Source organism: Sus scrofa, chromosome 1 (assembly GCF_054392235.1).
Source record: "Sus scrofa isolate SSC_HxYL_T2T_F1_AM1 chromosome 1, Sscrofa_HxYL_maternal_Yorkshire_Landrace_v2.0, whole genome shotgun sequence".
NCBI classification, from domain to species: domain Eukaryota; kingdom Metazoa; phylum Chordata; class Mammalia; order Artiodactyla; family Suidae; genus Sus; species Sus scrofa.
In genome coordinates, this window is record NC_139383.1 from 284,783,404 (window position 1) to 284,799,253 (window position 15,850).

At 51.4% G+C, this 15,850-nt stretch overlaps 1 protein-coding gene and 1 pseudogene across 50 annotated transcripts in view; one reads left to right on the top strand and one right to left on the bottom strand.

The window, feature by feature from the left end:
* Positions 1-447: 447 nt before the first annotated feature.
* Positions 448-15,850, top strand: part of PRRC2B (proline rich coiled-coil 2B) — a 92,490-nt gene continuing 77,087 nt past the window's right edge. For all 50 annotated transcript variants that reach the window (XR_014829473.1, XR_014829472.1, XR_014829539.1 and 47 more), the window contains exon 1: positions 448-662. The gene's annotated coding sequence lies outside the window, so the exon portion shown is untranslated. The remainder of the gene's footprint in view (positions 663-15,850) is intronic.
* LOC100625275 (large ribosomal subunit protein uL18 pseudogene) lies at positions 8,210-9,209 on the bottom strand (annotated as a pseudogene).

The window sequence follows — 15,850 nt, forward strand, 5'->3', positions numbered from 1 at the left end:
CGGCCCCCTCCAGCCCAGCCCCCCTTCTTCCGGACCCCTCTCCCCGCCTCTCGCCCCGCCCCCCTCCGCTGGGCCTCCTCCCCTCCCAGCGCTTCACGGACGCCCCCTTCTCTCCCCTGGCCGCTTCTGGGGCCCTCCTCCCGAGTTCCCCCTTCCCAGGCCCCCTTCCCCGTCCCCCAGTCCCTGCAGCCCCCCGCTCCGCGCCCTTTCCGCTTCCCCAGGCCCCTCCCCGCACCCCGCCTTTCCCAGTCCCCCCCTTGTCCCCCTCCCCCGTCTCTGCCCGGCCCCTCCCCCTCCCGGGACCCCAGCCCCCACCTCAGGCCCGGGGGCGGGGCGGGCGCCGCGGATCCCGGGAGGCGCGGCAGGGGGCGCTGCGCGGGCGGAGGTGCGGCTGCGGGCGGCGGCGGCGGCGGCGGCGCGAGGAGGAGGCGGGGGCGGCGGCAGGCGGGGGGCGGGGAGCCGAGCGCGAGAGGGAGGCGAGCGGCGAGACACAGGCTCCGAGGCTTCAGCGAGCGAGCGACGTGCGAGCCGGGGAGGGAGGGAGCGAGCGAGCGAGCAGCCGCGCCGCCGCCTCGCAATCCGCCGCCATCCCGCCGCCTCCGCGCCCGACCGCCGCCCGACCGCCATCGCCCGGCCCAGTCGCGCCCGCGGAACCAGACCAGGTGGGCCCGGGGCGCGGGGCGGCGCGGGGCCGGGCCGGGGCGGCGGCGGCGGCGGCGGCGGGCGCGGCGCTAAGATGGAGGCGGCGCGGCCGGGCCGGCTTTGTCTCGGCGGCGGCTGACTGACAGCGGCGAGCCCGGGCCCGGCCGACCTTTGTCCGCGAGCGCCGGGCTCGGCCCGCCCCGCGCCGCCGCCGTTGACCTGCGGGGCCGGGCCGGGGGCGGCGGGGGCGGCGGCCAGGCGGGCGGCGGGGACCCGCTCGCCATTGTTGTGGCGGCGCCGCGCGGCCTCGGCTCGGGCGGGCGGCGGGGTCGGGCCGCTGCTCCCGCGCCCCCGAGGCCGGGCCTGGGCGCCGCGCGGCCGGGGGTCTCGGGGGACGAGTCCCCGGAGCCGCCTTTCTGCCCGGACCCGGGTGGTCGGGGCGCGGGGGCCGTTTCCTGCCGCCGGCCCCATCTTGCCTGCTCGCCGAAGCGGCCCCGGGGGGCGGGGGTGGAGCCGCCGAGCCTTTGCGGGTCCCCCGGGGGTCCCCGAAGTTGGCGGTCGGGGGCTTCTGGGCTGTGTGCGAGGGGCTGGGGGGGTTAGCAGGCGCCCAGACGGCCGCGGTTTGAGTGCGGGACCGGGAGGATTATTTTCGAAACACTTAATGCTCTGTTGCTGAACATGTTTAATAATAAACAGGATGTCGCTTCTCAGGGCCTGCCAGATGGATTTTTTTTTTTTCTCTCTTCCTATTTCTTTTTTTCCTCCCTTCTGCCTCCTGAGTAAGACACAGCACTGTTGAAATCGCGGGCCTCCGAAGAGTGCATTTGCCTACATAAAGTGGGAAGGCGTTTGTTTTTCGTTTCTCTTCTGATATCTTGGGAGTTCCGAGCCCACCTTTAGGCAAGCCGAGGAGGTGTTTTTCCAGGGAATGGTTAGCTCGAAGGAAGTGGGAGAAGGGGGCTGGGAGGCTCTCCTGAGTGTGTCATTTGCTAAATGGCTGCCCGGGAGAAAGAAACCTTTAGAAGGCTTTGGTTTACAGGATTGTGAAATTGCCCCTGATTTTTTTTCCCCCCTTCTTGAAGGTTTTGTGTGCACTTTAAGTGGCTTTGTACATCATAACACCCAGTTTGGTTTGTGTAAGCATCCGTCTGAAGCCTTAACGTGGTTTCTCCAAATCCGGCTGCAGCCATCCAGCCATGTCTGCGCAGTGCTATGTGTAAGGCGGGACTCGGGAGGCCCAGGCTTTGGGGTGCAAATTCTGCCTCTGTCAGAACTCTGGGATTCTCAGAACCTTCCCTGGCACACATAGGGACACCGCGACGTCGCCCCGTTGTCCTGTTGGGAAATGGTGAAGGATCTAGAAGAGGGCTTGACACACAGCTGGGGCTTAGTAGTGGGTTTCTCCCATGGCTGTTGGTGTCCAGCTGTGGCATGGACCCCAGGGGGAGAAGGACTTCCCGGCATCACTGGGCTCTCGCTTATTCAGTGCTGGGCCTCTGTGGGGAGTCTAGGATGGGAGAGAGTAGCATTTGGAGCCCCGGAGAACTACATGGCCCCGGGCTGTGTGGGGGTAGGTCTGCCCTTGGATCCCTGGTGCCCGCCCCTCCGGTTGAGGGCAGAGCAGAACGCTGCTAAGGATAACAGGCAGAGGCACAGCGAGTCTTACCCCTTGAGGATAACTGCTTTCCTTTGGGAATGGCAAACAATCATGCGGGGAGCCTCTGCTTGTTTGGGCAAGTGTGTCTCTTGGAGCCTGGATTCTGGTCCTCATGAGGTTACCATAGGCAAGTTTCAACCTCAGCGCTTGAGTCTGTAAAATGGGAGTAATTATGCTTTGTCTTGGGTATCTGTTGAGGCCCTTGGGAGCCTCACATGCTATTTGCAACAAAGCTCTTCCATCCATGGGAGGGTGATGAAAATGTATGTTTTTGTTGGTTACTTAGTTTTCAGGTTTCTTTTTCCTCATTCCTGATCTTTTTCTCCTGGCATGTTGGTTGATGGAGTCACCCCAGGGTCTATCCCCAGCTAACGTTTTGACAGCTCGACTGGTATTGGAAGCACCAGAATGGCCTAAAGAGCTAGGCTCCTCAGCCAAGCCTGGGTGTCTGCTGTTTATTGGAGACCATAGGAAAGGCTCAGGCTAACATGGGGGCGATGGACCCCAGGCTTGGCCAGGGTGAGGGCTGAGACCTGGTTACCACTGGGCCAGACCTGTGGCTTGTTTGTAAAAAGGTCCTGGAGACCACTCTGCTTGGACCTCGGATGGTTCTGCAGTTTGCAGAGATTTGTCTCAGTTTGTTCTGGCGTTCCCACAGCTATCTTGGCTTTGTTTTGCTCTGTTTTTGTTTTTAGACCTCTTTGGAACCTTCTTCAGGCCTCCAGGCTGTGTGGCTGAGACAGGGTTTCAGCAGGGTCAAGTCATCCTTTCAGGTTTCTCTGCTTCCCGCCTCTTGGCCGGTCTTGGCCCAGTCTGGCTCTGGGTTGTTGGTTAGCTGATTGGTGAGGGCCCCTGATGACTTAGCTGCCCCTCCCACGAACCTTTTTAATTACCTGTGAATTTCAGTTCTCTTTGGGTCCCTGATGCTGCCTGCAGGTGGAGGGGCCTGTCATCTCCTCCAACATTCTGGGTCCTCTCCAGTCTCCTTCAAGCCCAAATGGGCAAAAAGGGAGCCTGGGGAAGAGCCAGAAAACCTTGGGAGAGAGGAATTTCAGGAATGGCAAGTCAGAACCAGTTTCGGCACAGTTGGTCTAGCTGCCTGGGGCCTGGCCTAGGAATTTTTGTTCTGTCTCTTGGTTGGCCCATCCCCCAGTCCTTTTAAATTTCAGTTCTTCTTTTTTTCCTGAAGGATTATTTTTATTGTACTTTCAATTTCTTTTCATTTTTTTTTGCCTTGCACAAAGTACTGACTCATGTTGCTAATGGCCGTATGCTGGGTGTATGTCTGATTATTCTACCATTTAAGCTTGTTCACTTCTATGTTGGTTTTTGTTTCAAACCACAATAGGCCAGTTGGGCCAGCACTCGTATTTCTAAATTTGATAATGAGGCTTCTCGCCTGTCAAATGTGTGTTGTCTTGTTTTGGGTGGGCAGTTGTTAAACAGGCCGTGTCTACGCTAGATTCTGAAGCAGAGCTTTTCCCCCGAAGAAGAAAGTCTCCAGCAGAGAACCGTTGTGCATTGTGGTCTGAATCTCATGTCTTAGTCGAGGCAAACTAGACTGTCTTCTTTTCCAATCATAACTTATTTTCTTCTTAAGTTTTTTTATTTTTTTTTTTTGAGCTTGTGTAGAGTTGGGAACCTTGGGTCTGTCGTTTGGTCAAAGAGGTAAAGGCATAATATGAAAAAAAAAATTGGTAGAACTTTAGAGTTATTTTCCTTTATACCTGGAACTAGCACCATACTGTAAATCAATTATCCTTCAGTAAAAAAAAATTTAAACAGCAGGGATTTACTGTATGGCACAGGGAACTATATTCAATATCTTGTAATAACCTGAGAAAGAAAAAAAAATACGTGTACTACCGGATCAGTTTGCTGTACACCTGAAACTAGCACATACTGTGAATCAACCATACTTCAATTAGAAAGAAAGAAAGGTATGGCCTCCTATGGTGCTGGAGATGAGAGGTGAGAGATGGCGAGCCTTCTGGTGAAATAAAGTTGTTTGTGATGAGCTTTTGGGCACGTGGGGTGCAGTTTGGACCGGCCCCCTCCCCCTGGGAGCACAGACCTGGGCTTTGCTGTCAGTGTGTTCACCAGCTCTCTCTGTGGGAGGCATGTGGGAATCTACCAGGAAAAAATCTTGCCTTCGTGACTCTTCGAGCCAGAAGTCCTGGTCAAACCTGTTCCTTAGCTGTTGATTTTTGTTCTGTTTTGTGTTTTTTCCCTGTCGCCCTGAGCTGAGGCTTGGGTTGCTTCTGTAAGGTGCCAGCAGCGTGGTTGGTTTGTAAGGCTGTGCACGCAGCAGGCGGTGTCTGTGGGCAAAGCATAAGTCTGTCTGAAGTTGCAGGCAGTCCTTCGCGGTCTCTCTCAGCACTTCCTTCCGCTCCTGCCCCTGCCGCTGGTCTAGTAGCCCTGCTCTGTATCCTTTCTCCTCTCCAGTGGCTCGGAAGCCGTATGTGTTGCTTTTAGAAGTCACTGCTGTACATCAGATACTCCGTGAGCATCTCCTATTTGCCAGACAGTGCAAGGCCCTCCAAAGGGCATTTTCTCCCTGTTCATGAAAGGCATATTTTCACTGGAAAAAATTGCAAAATACTGAAAAGAAAGACAAAAATGAAAACAAATTACCTGTAATCTCACCATCCAGAGAGAACTACCTTAGGACTGGGGTATTTCTTTCCTTTGATTTTACATTTTTTTTTTTTTTTGTCGTCGTTTTGTGTGTGTGTGTGTGTGTGTGCTTTTTAGGGCCGCACCCGAGGCTTGTGGAGGGTCCCAGGCTAGGGGTCTAATAGGAGCCACAGCTGCCAGCCTACACCGCAGCCACAGCAACGCCAGATCCGAGCTGTGTCTGCAACCTACACCACAGCTCACGGCACTGCGGGATCCTTAACCCACTGAGTGAGGCCCGGGATCAAACCCACAACCTCATGGTTCCTAGTCAGATTTGTTTCTGCTGCGCCACAACGGGAACTCCATATTTTTTTCAAAACTGGGAAAATGTGGAGTTCCCGCTCTGGCGCAGTGGGATAGGCAGCGTCTTGGGAGTGCTGGGGTGCAGATTTGATTCCCAGCCCAGCAAAGTGGGTTAAGGATCCAGTGTTGTCACAGCTGTGGCATAGACCTCAGCGAAGACTCAGATCTGATCCCTGGCCTGGGAACTCCACATGCCGCGGGGCGGCCCAAGAAAGAAAAACCAAACAAAATGAACAAAATTAGGAAAATGCTGCTAGATACACTATTCACGCTTTATAGTTCCTCTCAATGTTCTGTCGCCCTAAGTTTTTGAAAACACAAGCTTAATTAATTGCATAATTGCTGTAACATGACATTTAGATGGTCGTTACCCACTTTTCCTCCTCATGAACAAAACTTGAGGGAGCATCCTTGTGAGTAAACCATGATCCACACTGCTCATTCCCTGCGAGGTCGGAGGGTGTGCGGCCTGCATGTTTGGCTCTCTGGCACAGCACCAGCTTTCTTCTTCAGCCCTTGTCACTTCTGCCTCTGGCTTTGTTCAAGAGGTGGCTTCCTTCATGGGCCGCTGAATTCTGGGTGTCTCAGTCCTGGTGAAGCGCTTTGATGTGTGAGGCTTAGGGTCTGACCTCATTTCCCGGTTTGGGTCTGAACAGGTGTCTTAAAACATACCGTTCTGACGACACGGATGTGGGTGCCCCACTTGTGTCCTGGAGCTCATGGCCTGGTGGGGGGAGGGCAAGCACCTCCTTAAAGAGGCCTTTGGAATCCCTTCAGCCGGAGAGCTCATTCCCTCCCATGATTCTTGCCTAGCCCCTGTTAATTTCTTTTTTTTCCCCTTTTTCCTCCTTTTTTTTTTTTTTTTTTTTTAAATAAGTTTTCACAACTTTAAATACAGGTGTTTTTGTCTTTTGCTTTTGACCACGCCCACGGCATGTGGAAGTTCTTGAGTCAGGGATCAAACCTGAGCCACAGCAGCAACCCAAGCTGCTGCGGTGACGACAACAGATCCTGTGTGCCACAGAGGAGCTCCTAAGCACAGGTTTTCTCAACAACTGTTTATTTTGTTGTGGTAGAATACACAGAAATAACATTTGCCATTGTGACCATTTTTGGTGTCCAGTCCAGTGGCATTAAGTGCATTCGCGGTCTCGTGCACCTGCTCTCCACCTCCAGCACGTTATCAAGTTGAAACCCTGCACCCGTTAAACACACTCCCTGTTCTCCCGCCTCAGGCCCTGACAACTGCCATCCACTTTCCATTTCACTTTGATCAGTCTGGGTTCCTCCTGGAAGTTTCATTATCCCATATTTGCCCTTTGGTCAGTGGCTCCTTTTACTTAGCCTAACTTTTTCAGGGTTCATCTGTCTGTGTTGCGGCATGTGTCTGAATTCCTTTCCTTTTTAAGGCTGAGTAATAGTCCATCACCCCCCCCCCCTTGTCTCTCCACTCATCTGTTGATGAGGAACATACATTTTGCTTTCACGTATTGAATCACCCTGCCCCCGTGGAGTGAGTGTGACCTGCAGCAGAAGGTGTTGCTTCCTGCTGCGCTCTGCTCTGGGGCTCACACAGATAGAGGCATAGGATCAGCTCCGGAGCTGTGTAGAGAGGGCCTGGTGGGCGCCCACCCAGGAGTCAAGCTCAGCCGGGGTCCCGGGGGCCAGGGAAAGCCTCTGCAAGACCTAGCAGACTTGCAGGGAGCACTTCTTGGAACTAAGAAGCAAGCTGTGGAGTATAAAAAATGTGTTTCTAAGTTGAAATCAGAGATGTACAGGAAGAGAAGAAAGCTGGTGGGTCAGCGTACTTTTCAGAGCACCAGGCCCTTTGAATGGGGGCGTGGTGCGAGGGCTGGGGCGGTGGGGGTGAGGAAGCAGATAGGACCTCCCGGTTGAGTTGACTCACCCAACGTGCAACGGTGGGGTGGATCTCACTGCAGACCAACTGGAAAAAGGAGGTTATCTCCAGCGCTCTTTCCATGATTCCTTTGTGTCTTTAGAGCTTTTTTCGGCAGGTGTTGTTTACAGCCGGTTGAGAGCTTAAAGAGCTGCTCTGTTCCAGGCAGTGCAGAACACACAGGCCAGTCTGGGAGGGGCGCCCTCAATGCTGCCCCGCCGACCTGTCAGTGGGACTGAATGGTCTGAGTGTTCAGAAATGGTTGGGGAAGTGGAACGTTGCCCTGAAGCATAAAGTGGAATTCTTTCTGATATAAAATTAATTGCAAAAGTATACTGACTCGTTTAAAAAAAAATGGAAAAAGAAAAGACAAGTGTACGTAGAAAAACGAAAGCTCTTCCCTCCAGCTTCCCGGCTGTCATCACTGTTTATGGTTCGGGGTGTCTATCCTCCACATGACTACGGCCCTTTGTAGGCTGGTTTGTAAAGAACAGAAATGGGATCATGCTAGTCTTTCTTCAGCTTCAAATATGTCATAAACATGTTTCCATACTAATATATACAGATCTACTCACACTTAATATTTTAAAAATAATACTTACTAGATTTTTTAAAAATTATGCAGCTGAAATAGCAAAAAGACAAAAAAAAAATTATGCAACTGTATGGAAGAAGGAAACAAAAATAGCTCTTAATCCCTTGGCCCAGATATTCCCAGCTGACTTTTTAAAAGTAGTTAGAGACGTTCCCCTTGTGGCTCGGTGGTAACGAACCTGACTAGTATCCATGAGGACGCGGGTTTGATTCCTGGTCCTGCTCAGTGAGTTAAGGATCTGGTGTTGCTGCGGCTGTGGTGTAGACTGGCAGCTGCAGCTCCCTTTCAACCCCTAGCCCAGGAACTTACACATGCTGCACTCGTGGCCCTGAAAAGCAAAAAAGAAAGAAAAATAAAATTCAATGTGTGTTGAAAGACGTGAGGGTTCTTCTCCAGTCTCTCGGAAAGGAAACCACTGTGTGAAGTTTCTTGTGATTACTAACAGAAAAAAAGTTGTGCACATTCTCCATCTACACACACACCTTTTTTTTTTTTTTTTTTGATTGGTACATTTATTAATATCTTTGAAAAAAATCATAGAAAACTATGGCCCGGTTTATTAACTCTCAGCAGCCCCTTCCGGAGCTTGAAGGAAGCTTGCTTTCTTTTGAGCAACCTGATCTTTCTTGTGGGCAAGTGATATTTTGGGATGACTCCCCCTCTTCTTTTTAAACTCTTAGGCTTCTCACACACTGGATTCTCTGGTATTGCAGCATGAGCCTTCTTGTACATTTCCTCTGTCACGTCTGGAGTTACACGCTTCTTTATGTGCTGAGAGAACTGTTTCTTGTAAGCATCTTCATCTTCTTCAGTCAGGTAACGCATATAATCTGCAACGTTCTGCCCCAGGATGTGCTTTCAGTGTGCTTGAGCATTGAATTCTCAGCTTTCCAAATCGTAACCAGGGCATCGTTTGGTACTGTGAGGGATAGACAGGCTTCATCTACAGCTCCCTTCAGGGCCCCCAAAACTTTATTTCCAGTAGTCGTGCTGGCAAGCCCTGCATCCAGATAGCAGGTGCAGGCACCAGGCTGACCATCAGTGCTTTCCACATGGTATTCATCTCCAGTCCCCTCGACCTGGCCTTCGTAAATCTTGTCCACACCAAACCTAATAAGAAGCCTGCGGGCCAGTAGCAGGCCAGTACAGTAGGCTGCAGCGTAATTTGTCAGGCCGACCTTCACACCATACTTTGAAGTTCGTGAGCAAAAGCTACACAAACTATATCTCCTTCTATATGAGTGTAAGCAATCTGACACATTCTATCTCTGTTGGTTACACAAACTGTCATCCTGTATTTTAGCGTGTTGTACTTATTTTTATCTTGGATGACTAGTTGTTTCTGGGCATAGTAGTCAGTTTTGCCCTCTTGTCTTCTAAATTTCACCTGGTGCCTTTTGCAGGCCTTATTCTTGACAACTTTTACAAACCCCATCCTGCAGAGCAGAGCTCCGAATCAGCGGCCTGCCACTGCAGCGGGCCAGCACCGCTCTGGATTGGGGGGGGGGTCTTCCTGAAGTGCGCTCAGCTTTCCGCTTGGCTGCCGTTGTTCTCCACGACAGCCTGCATAGATGGATTATGTAATCTGTTTAGCCACCTCAGGGAGTTTTCTGTGGATTTTGTTGATGTAGCCTGTTTCCTATCAGTGGACATTTGAGCTACTTCTCATTTTTGGATATTACAATTTTTGTAAAATTCTGCCAAATCTCTCTTTAAAAGCATTATATAATTTGTATGTAGTAGCCTGTGAGTGTGTGTTTCTGTAGTGTGGATTCTTGCTGTTGAATAGCATCCTGGTACGAATTGTGTTAAATTCCTTCTCAAAAACTTTGTGCCACGTTATGGATAATAGCATGTGAGAGCAGGTGTTTCTGAATTGAGGGCTTCCCTACATGAATAATTTTGGGGTCATTTTGGGCATGCACATTTCCCAAATGAAAAGCTGCGGCTTTAGTCATAGGAGCTCAGGCTTTGGTCCCCGTGGACACGCATGTCAGAAACAGTGTTTGCTGTGGGCTTCAGTGCAGAAGTGGCCCCAGGCGTCTCATTAGGTAAGGCCAGTGGGGGTCCAGTGGGGGGTTGTGGGAGAGGCACAGGAAGCCAGAATGCAGTTGGATTTTCCTTAGCCACTGAAATGACCGTCTGTGGCCCAGGTGTTCTCCTCCGTTCTTTGTGCGCTGGAGCTGGCAGGGAGCTGGAGCTGGCAGGGAGCCTTCGGAGCCCTCCTCTGTTGGGAGTCCTCACGTAGCCGCAGATTCTAGGGCTCAGAGTTCCAACCCTTAGCGGTCTTGTTGGTAATGCTTCTTACAGTGTGGGCTTCTCTGGAGGCCCAGCCCCTGGTGCGCTGCCCTGCAGACCGGCTTGGTCCTACTCAGCCACGAGGCCTCTGGGCCCCTCCTTTCGCCACCTGGTGCCTCCAGTAGATCACACCTAGTGGGTGAAGTGACTGCGGAAAAGCTGCTCCTGGAAATGCCTGGGTGGTATTTCATCAGGCCAGGTTGGGAAGGACCTGTGCTCAGCGGAGGTGAGTCCTCAGAGGAGGTGCTGTGGGAATTACACAGTGCAGGCCCTGGTGGGTTGTTACTATCAGCTGGGACCCAGAGTGAATTTACAGGGAGAGTTGGCCCTTGGCTTTGATGGTCAGCCGCCTTCAGATCTAGGTTCTGTTGCTTGCAAGCTGGGTGACTAAGATTCTCTAATCTTTGGAGTTCCCATTGTGGCGCAGCGGAAACGAATCTGATTAGGAATGAGGTTGCTGGTTCCATCCCTGGCCTCGCTCAGCGGGTCAAGAATCTGGCGTTGCCATGAACTGGGGTGTAGGTCTCAGACCTGGCCTGGACCTGGCATTGCTGTGGCTGTGGTGTAGGCCGATGGCTACAACTCCAATTCAACCCCTAGCCTGGGAACCTCCACATGCCACTGGTGCGGCCCTAAAACGACAAAAAAAAAAAAAAAAAAAAAAGATTATCTCATCTTTTAGAGTCTGTTCTCTTTGTCTGCAAAATGTCATAGTAACACCTTCCTCCTAGAATTGGGGGAGGATCCAGTGGGTCCTACGCCCAAGTGTTTCTGAGGTGCCTGGTATAGGGCTGCCAGTAAACAGGAGCTATTAATGGTTCCTGGATTCAGTGCTAGCTGGGGACCTGGGGGTTTGGAGTAGGCAGGCTTATGCACTTGGGGCTCTTTTGTTTACTAGATGTTGGTGTTTCTAATTGTGTGCTAAGCCCTGTGCTCTGTGCTGAAAATTTAGACCCAAATCAAACAGCCCCTGCCCTCACCTCCGGGAGCCTCCCCACGGGGTGGTGCATCGGCTCTTTGCCTTGTCCATCTCTCTCCAAGGTAAATATGCCCAACAGGAGCCTTTGGTTGCTTGCAGCTGCCCTTCACCGAGTCTATTCTGTTCTTGGAGAGCTTTAGGTAAATGTCTTGAGAGGAATAAGATGGGTTTGTCAAAGTTCATGGGTTCCGGAGTTCCCGTCGTGGCACAGTGGTTAACGAATCCGACTAGGAACCATGAGGTTGCGGGTTCGGTCCCTGCCCTTGCTCAGTGGGTTAACGGTCCGGCGTTGCCGTGAGCTGTGGTGTAGGTTGCAGACGCGGCTCGGGTCCTGCGTTGCTGTGGCTCTGGTGTAGGCCGGTGGCTATGGCTCTGATTCGACCCCTAGCCTGGGAACCTCCATATGCCGCAGGGGCAGCCCAAGAAATAGCAAAAAGACAAAAAAAAAAAAAAAAAGTTCATGGGTTCCAGCTGGGAGGCGGGCTCTGCAGCTTGGCAGCTGTGGCCCTGAATCGGCGTCAGGCAGACAGGAGTATTCATTTCTGCCGTATACACCTTCCTGGACCTTGAACAGGTCTCCCTTCCCCTTTGAGCCTCCGAATCCTTATCTGCCCGGTGGAGATGCAGCTGTCACACAGCCTTGTGCAGTGATGGCACCTACTCAGCTCAGGAACAGTGCCAGGTGTTGATTCTATATTGCTCACTTTACCAGACCTTAAAAACAATGTAGCAGTCAATAGTACAGGCTTGTTACAAAAATCCCAGCCTCTTCAGAAAGTATACAAAGTAGAAAATAAAAGCCACTGCTTCCTGCCCACTCTCCCCCTTTCAAGAGGTGAATGCTAGCTTGAAAGCAACTTTGTTTTCCACTAGTGGAAATGTTTTCACTGTGGGTGTGAGCTCTGAAGTGACCACTGGAAAACAGGAGACAGGACTGTTTAGAGGTGTTCTTCAATATGTGGCTCCCCAGCATTGTCACTTGGGCCTTTTTCGTCCTCTTAAGGGCAAAAAAGCAAGGGCCATGGTAGCTCTTTGTCCTCCCGATTGAGTCGCAGTGGCGTACTGGTCCTTTTAGCACTGGCGGAGAGTAGATTTAGTAAGTGCTGCTCCCCAGAGATCTTAAGGCCACGTGATTTGGTGTGGACCTGGGAGTTTGGGGTGCAGAGGCTAGGTGGGCCCTGTGCCCTGTGATGTGCGTTTGTTAGGGTGAAGGGGCAACCCACTGTGCTGATTTAGGAATCGGGAGAGACGATGGAGGGGGGTGGGACTGGGAGTTTGAGAATGGAGTTCTGTGGGGTTGGTGAGGTCTTTGTAATAATCCATTTATCATAACCATGAGGAAGGCAGTGGATTTGCATGAGGGCACTGGTTCCTTCTTTCCCTTTTGCTGAAATGACAGATCAGCATCCTTCCGAAAGCCCCCTGAGCCCTTATTTCTGGGTTCTTCCTTTTTGTAACTGCAGACCTGGTCTTGCCAGATTGGTGGCCCGGTGACTGTCATCGTCCTGTTTCCTCTAGTGTCTGAGGCTTGGAGAATAAGTGGTGTGTGGGTTCTGGGGCTGGGTGTGGGCTCTGGGGCTCTGTTGGAGAGCATTTAAATCAGCCCAGCCCTTTGAGTCCTCTGCTTACCCCCCTCCCTCGCCTCAGTCTACTTGGATTTGTCTGTTGTCCTCAAAGAGAAGGTGGCTTGGGGGGTTAGTTGTTGGTGACCCGCCTGTGATGGTGTGGTAGCGGGGAGAAAGGGCACAGCACCACCTGGCCTGGTTCTTCACCGCTCAGCCTCCATTTCCTCAGTCATGTGGGGGCGACAGTGAGGACAGCCACCTCAGTGGTTGCTGGCAGGACCCTCTGCGCACTTGTAGTTAATATTCTCCCAGCCTGATGGAGCAGTCCTTCGCTCCTATTAATGGTCGCTTGCTAAGAAGCCTCCTGGATGGGAGGGCTGCCCCCGGGGGAGGAGGGGGAGGGGGAGGGTTGTTGTTGTTGTGAGTGCGCTGTGTTCTGCCTCCTTGTGGGCAGTGGCTGTGCAGGCCCCCACCTCCTGCATGATGTGTCTGGTTTGAGGTCTGGGCTCCGCAGCTCTGCTGGTTTCTCTGGACAGGCACGGCCACAGTTGTCATCTCCTTCTTCACCTTTCTGTCTGCTTTTCAGCTCTTTGGGCACAGACTAGACATGTGCTTCATAGGAGTTCCCCTCGTGGCTCAGTGAGTTAAGAACCCAACATAGTGTCTGAGATTATGTGGGTTTGACCCCTGGCCTTGCTCAGTGGGCTAAGGCCACAAGCTGCTGTGTAGGTTGCAGATATGGCTTGAATCTGATGTTGCCACGACTGTGGTGTAGGCCAGCAGCTGCAGCTCTGATGTGACCCCCAACCTGGGAACTTCCATATGCTGTAGGTGTGGCTGTAAAAAGAAAAACAATTATTTACAGGAACATTGGCCCAAGCATGAAGTTACTTGTAATGGGACATTGGTGGTTGCATGGGTTATCATAGCGTACAGTTGGAAATGGTTTACATGTCTGCCCGTGGTGCACGGGTAAATAAAATGCAGCACAACTACACAGCGAAATACTAGGCATTAAAAAGAGTCTCAGATTGGGATGTGTTTTCTTGAAAAAATGACCATCGTGTATTAATAAAAGAAAGCAGGTTGCAGCATAATGTAGTAACATCCCCCGTTTGTAGAAGGGAAGCTGAAGACCACAGCCTGCTGATAGCTTTATGCAGGCTGAGAAAGAAGGTGTGGGGACGTGGGCTGTCATGTGAGTTGGATGGTCTTGTTTGGCATACTTTAATAGCATTTGAGTTTGTCACACTGAATGTGTTTTGGGAACACATGTTAGTTACCGAGAAAACGAATCACAAAGGTACACATTTTAAAGAGGGACACTCTTGTGGGCCGGGCCTGCGGGCTGGGGCTTTCCTGACACCGGCCAGGTGCCTGGTAGTTCGCAGGAATTCAGCCAATTCAATCATGTCCCTGTTTCTGTGTCACTGGTCCTTGGAAACCGCTCTGTTGATGTGGTTAGAAGGAACAATCCGATGCAAATGCTGTCTCCAGTTTCTGTTCTCTGCTAAATCAGATTTTATAGTATGGAACATGAGATTTTGATGGCATTTGCAAAGGGCTTCTCACTTGCTAATTCACCATCACCCGGGGGCGGGAAGGAAGGAGAAGTCGAAATCGAGCTCTGTGTCATGTGTGTCTTTGATTTGCCAGATCCTGGGGCACGGAGGCCTGTGCGTATGGCACATTTGTCCAACTGTCCATCCCCAGCTGTATATTGAAATTAGTTTTAAATTTTTTAATTAAATTTTGTGTTACTTGCTAAATTAACTGCATGTTCAAAGGTGAAATTAGCCAGTAAATCTTTGGAGACTGTAAGAGGATTTTTAGCTAGAGTCCTTTCAGGCTTCTTGAAGCTCAAGCCTGTGAGCTGGGTGGATAGGGACTGACCCCATGGCCCGTGAAGGAAGGAGCCGTAACAGTTATTTTTGGTTTTGGTTTTTGTCTTTTTACGGCCGCATCCGTGGCATATGGAGGTTCCCAGGCTAGGGGTCCAATTGGAGCTACAGCTGCCAGCCTACACCACAGCCACAGCAACGCCAGATCCAAGCTGCGTCTGTGATCTACACCACGGCTCACAGCAACGCTGGATCCTTAACCCATAGTGCAAGGCCAGGGCTTGAACCTGCAGCCTCACGGGTACTAGTCAGATTCGTGTCCATGGATCCCCGATGGGAACTCCTGGACCCTGTGTTAAGAGCAGAGTTCCTCACCTGATGCAGTGTCCACTCCAACCCCACCCCTCTCCAGGCCAGACTTGCCTGCCCGTTCCCACCGCCCCGGGAGTATGGCCAGGGCCTGGGAGCTGTGTGGGTGTTTGATTCTGGGCCCCAGGGCTTCTTGGCCAGCATGGACCTCAGTCGCTATAGCAAGTGTTTCTCTGTCCACTGACTGCCTACACTTCCAGAGCAGATCTGGCTGTCAAACTGACCTGGGTTCAAGTTCAGGTTTTGCAGTACCCTAACTTGAAGATGGTGGCCTTTTGCCAGTCACTTAACTTCACTGAGCCTTGGTGTCTTGTCTGTAATGAGGGTGCAAATACCTTTCTCTTAGTGGTTTATCTATTGTATGTCTTGTTTCAAAGAACCTTTTTTTTTTTTTTTTTTTTTTTTGTCTTTTTGCTATTTCTTGGGCCGCTCCCACGGCATATGGAGGTTCCCAGGCTAGGGGTCCAATCGGAGCTGCAGCCACTGGCCTACGCCAGAGCCACAGCAACGTGGGATCCGAGCCGCGTCTGCAACCTACACCACAGCTCATGGCAATGCCGGATCGTTAACCCACTGAGCAAGGGCAGGGATCGAACCCGCAACCTCATGGTTCCTAGTCGGATTCGTTAACCACTGCGCCACGACGGGAACTCCCAAAGAACCATTTTAAAATTCAAAAGTAAAAAAATAAAATTCAGCTTTACTCAAGTGTATTCCTTAAATTTCTTTTGGCTTTTTCTTCATTAATTGTTTCTGTTTTCCTTCACATTCAGTTGTGTCTTTTTCCTGATTTCTTGTATCAAATGCTTAACTTAATTTCTTCCTTTTCTGTTAGGAATCTTAAGGTTTTAGTTGATTAAATTTCCTCTAAGTACAGATTTGTCTTTGTTTAAAAAGCTTGATGTGTAATGTTCCTTTCTCCATCTGTGCTATTTTCTAGGTATTCAATAGCTGTGGTGTTTTTTTTTTTTTTTTGCCTTTTCTAGGGTGACTCCCGCAGCATTTGGAGATTCCCAGGCTAGGGG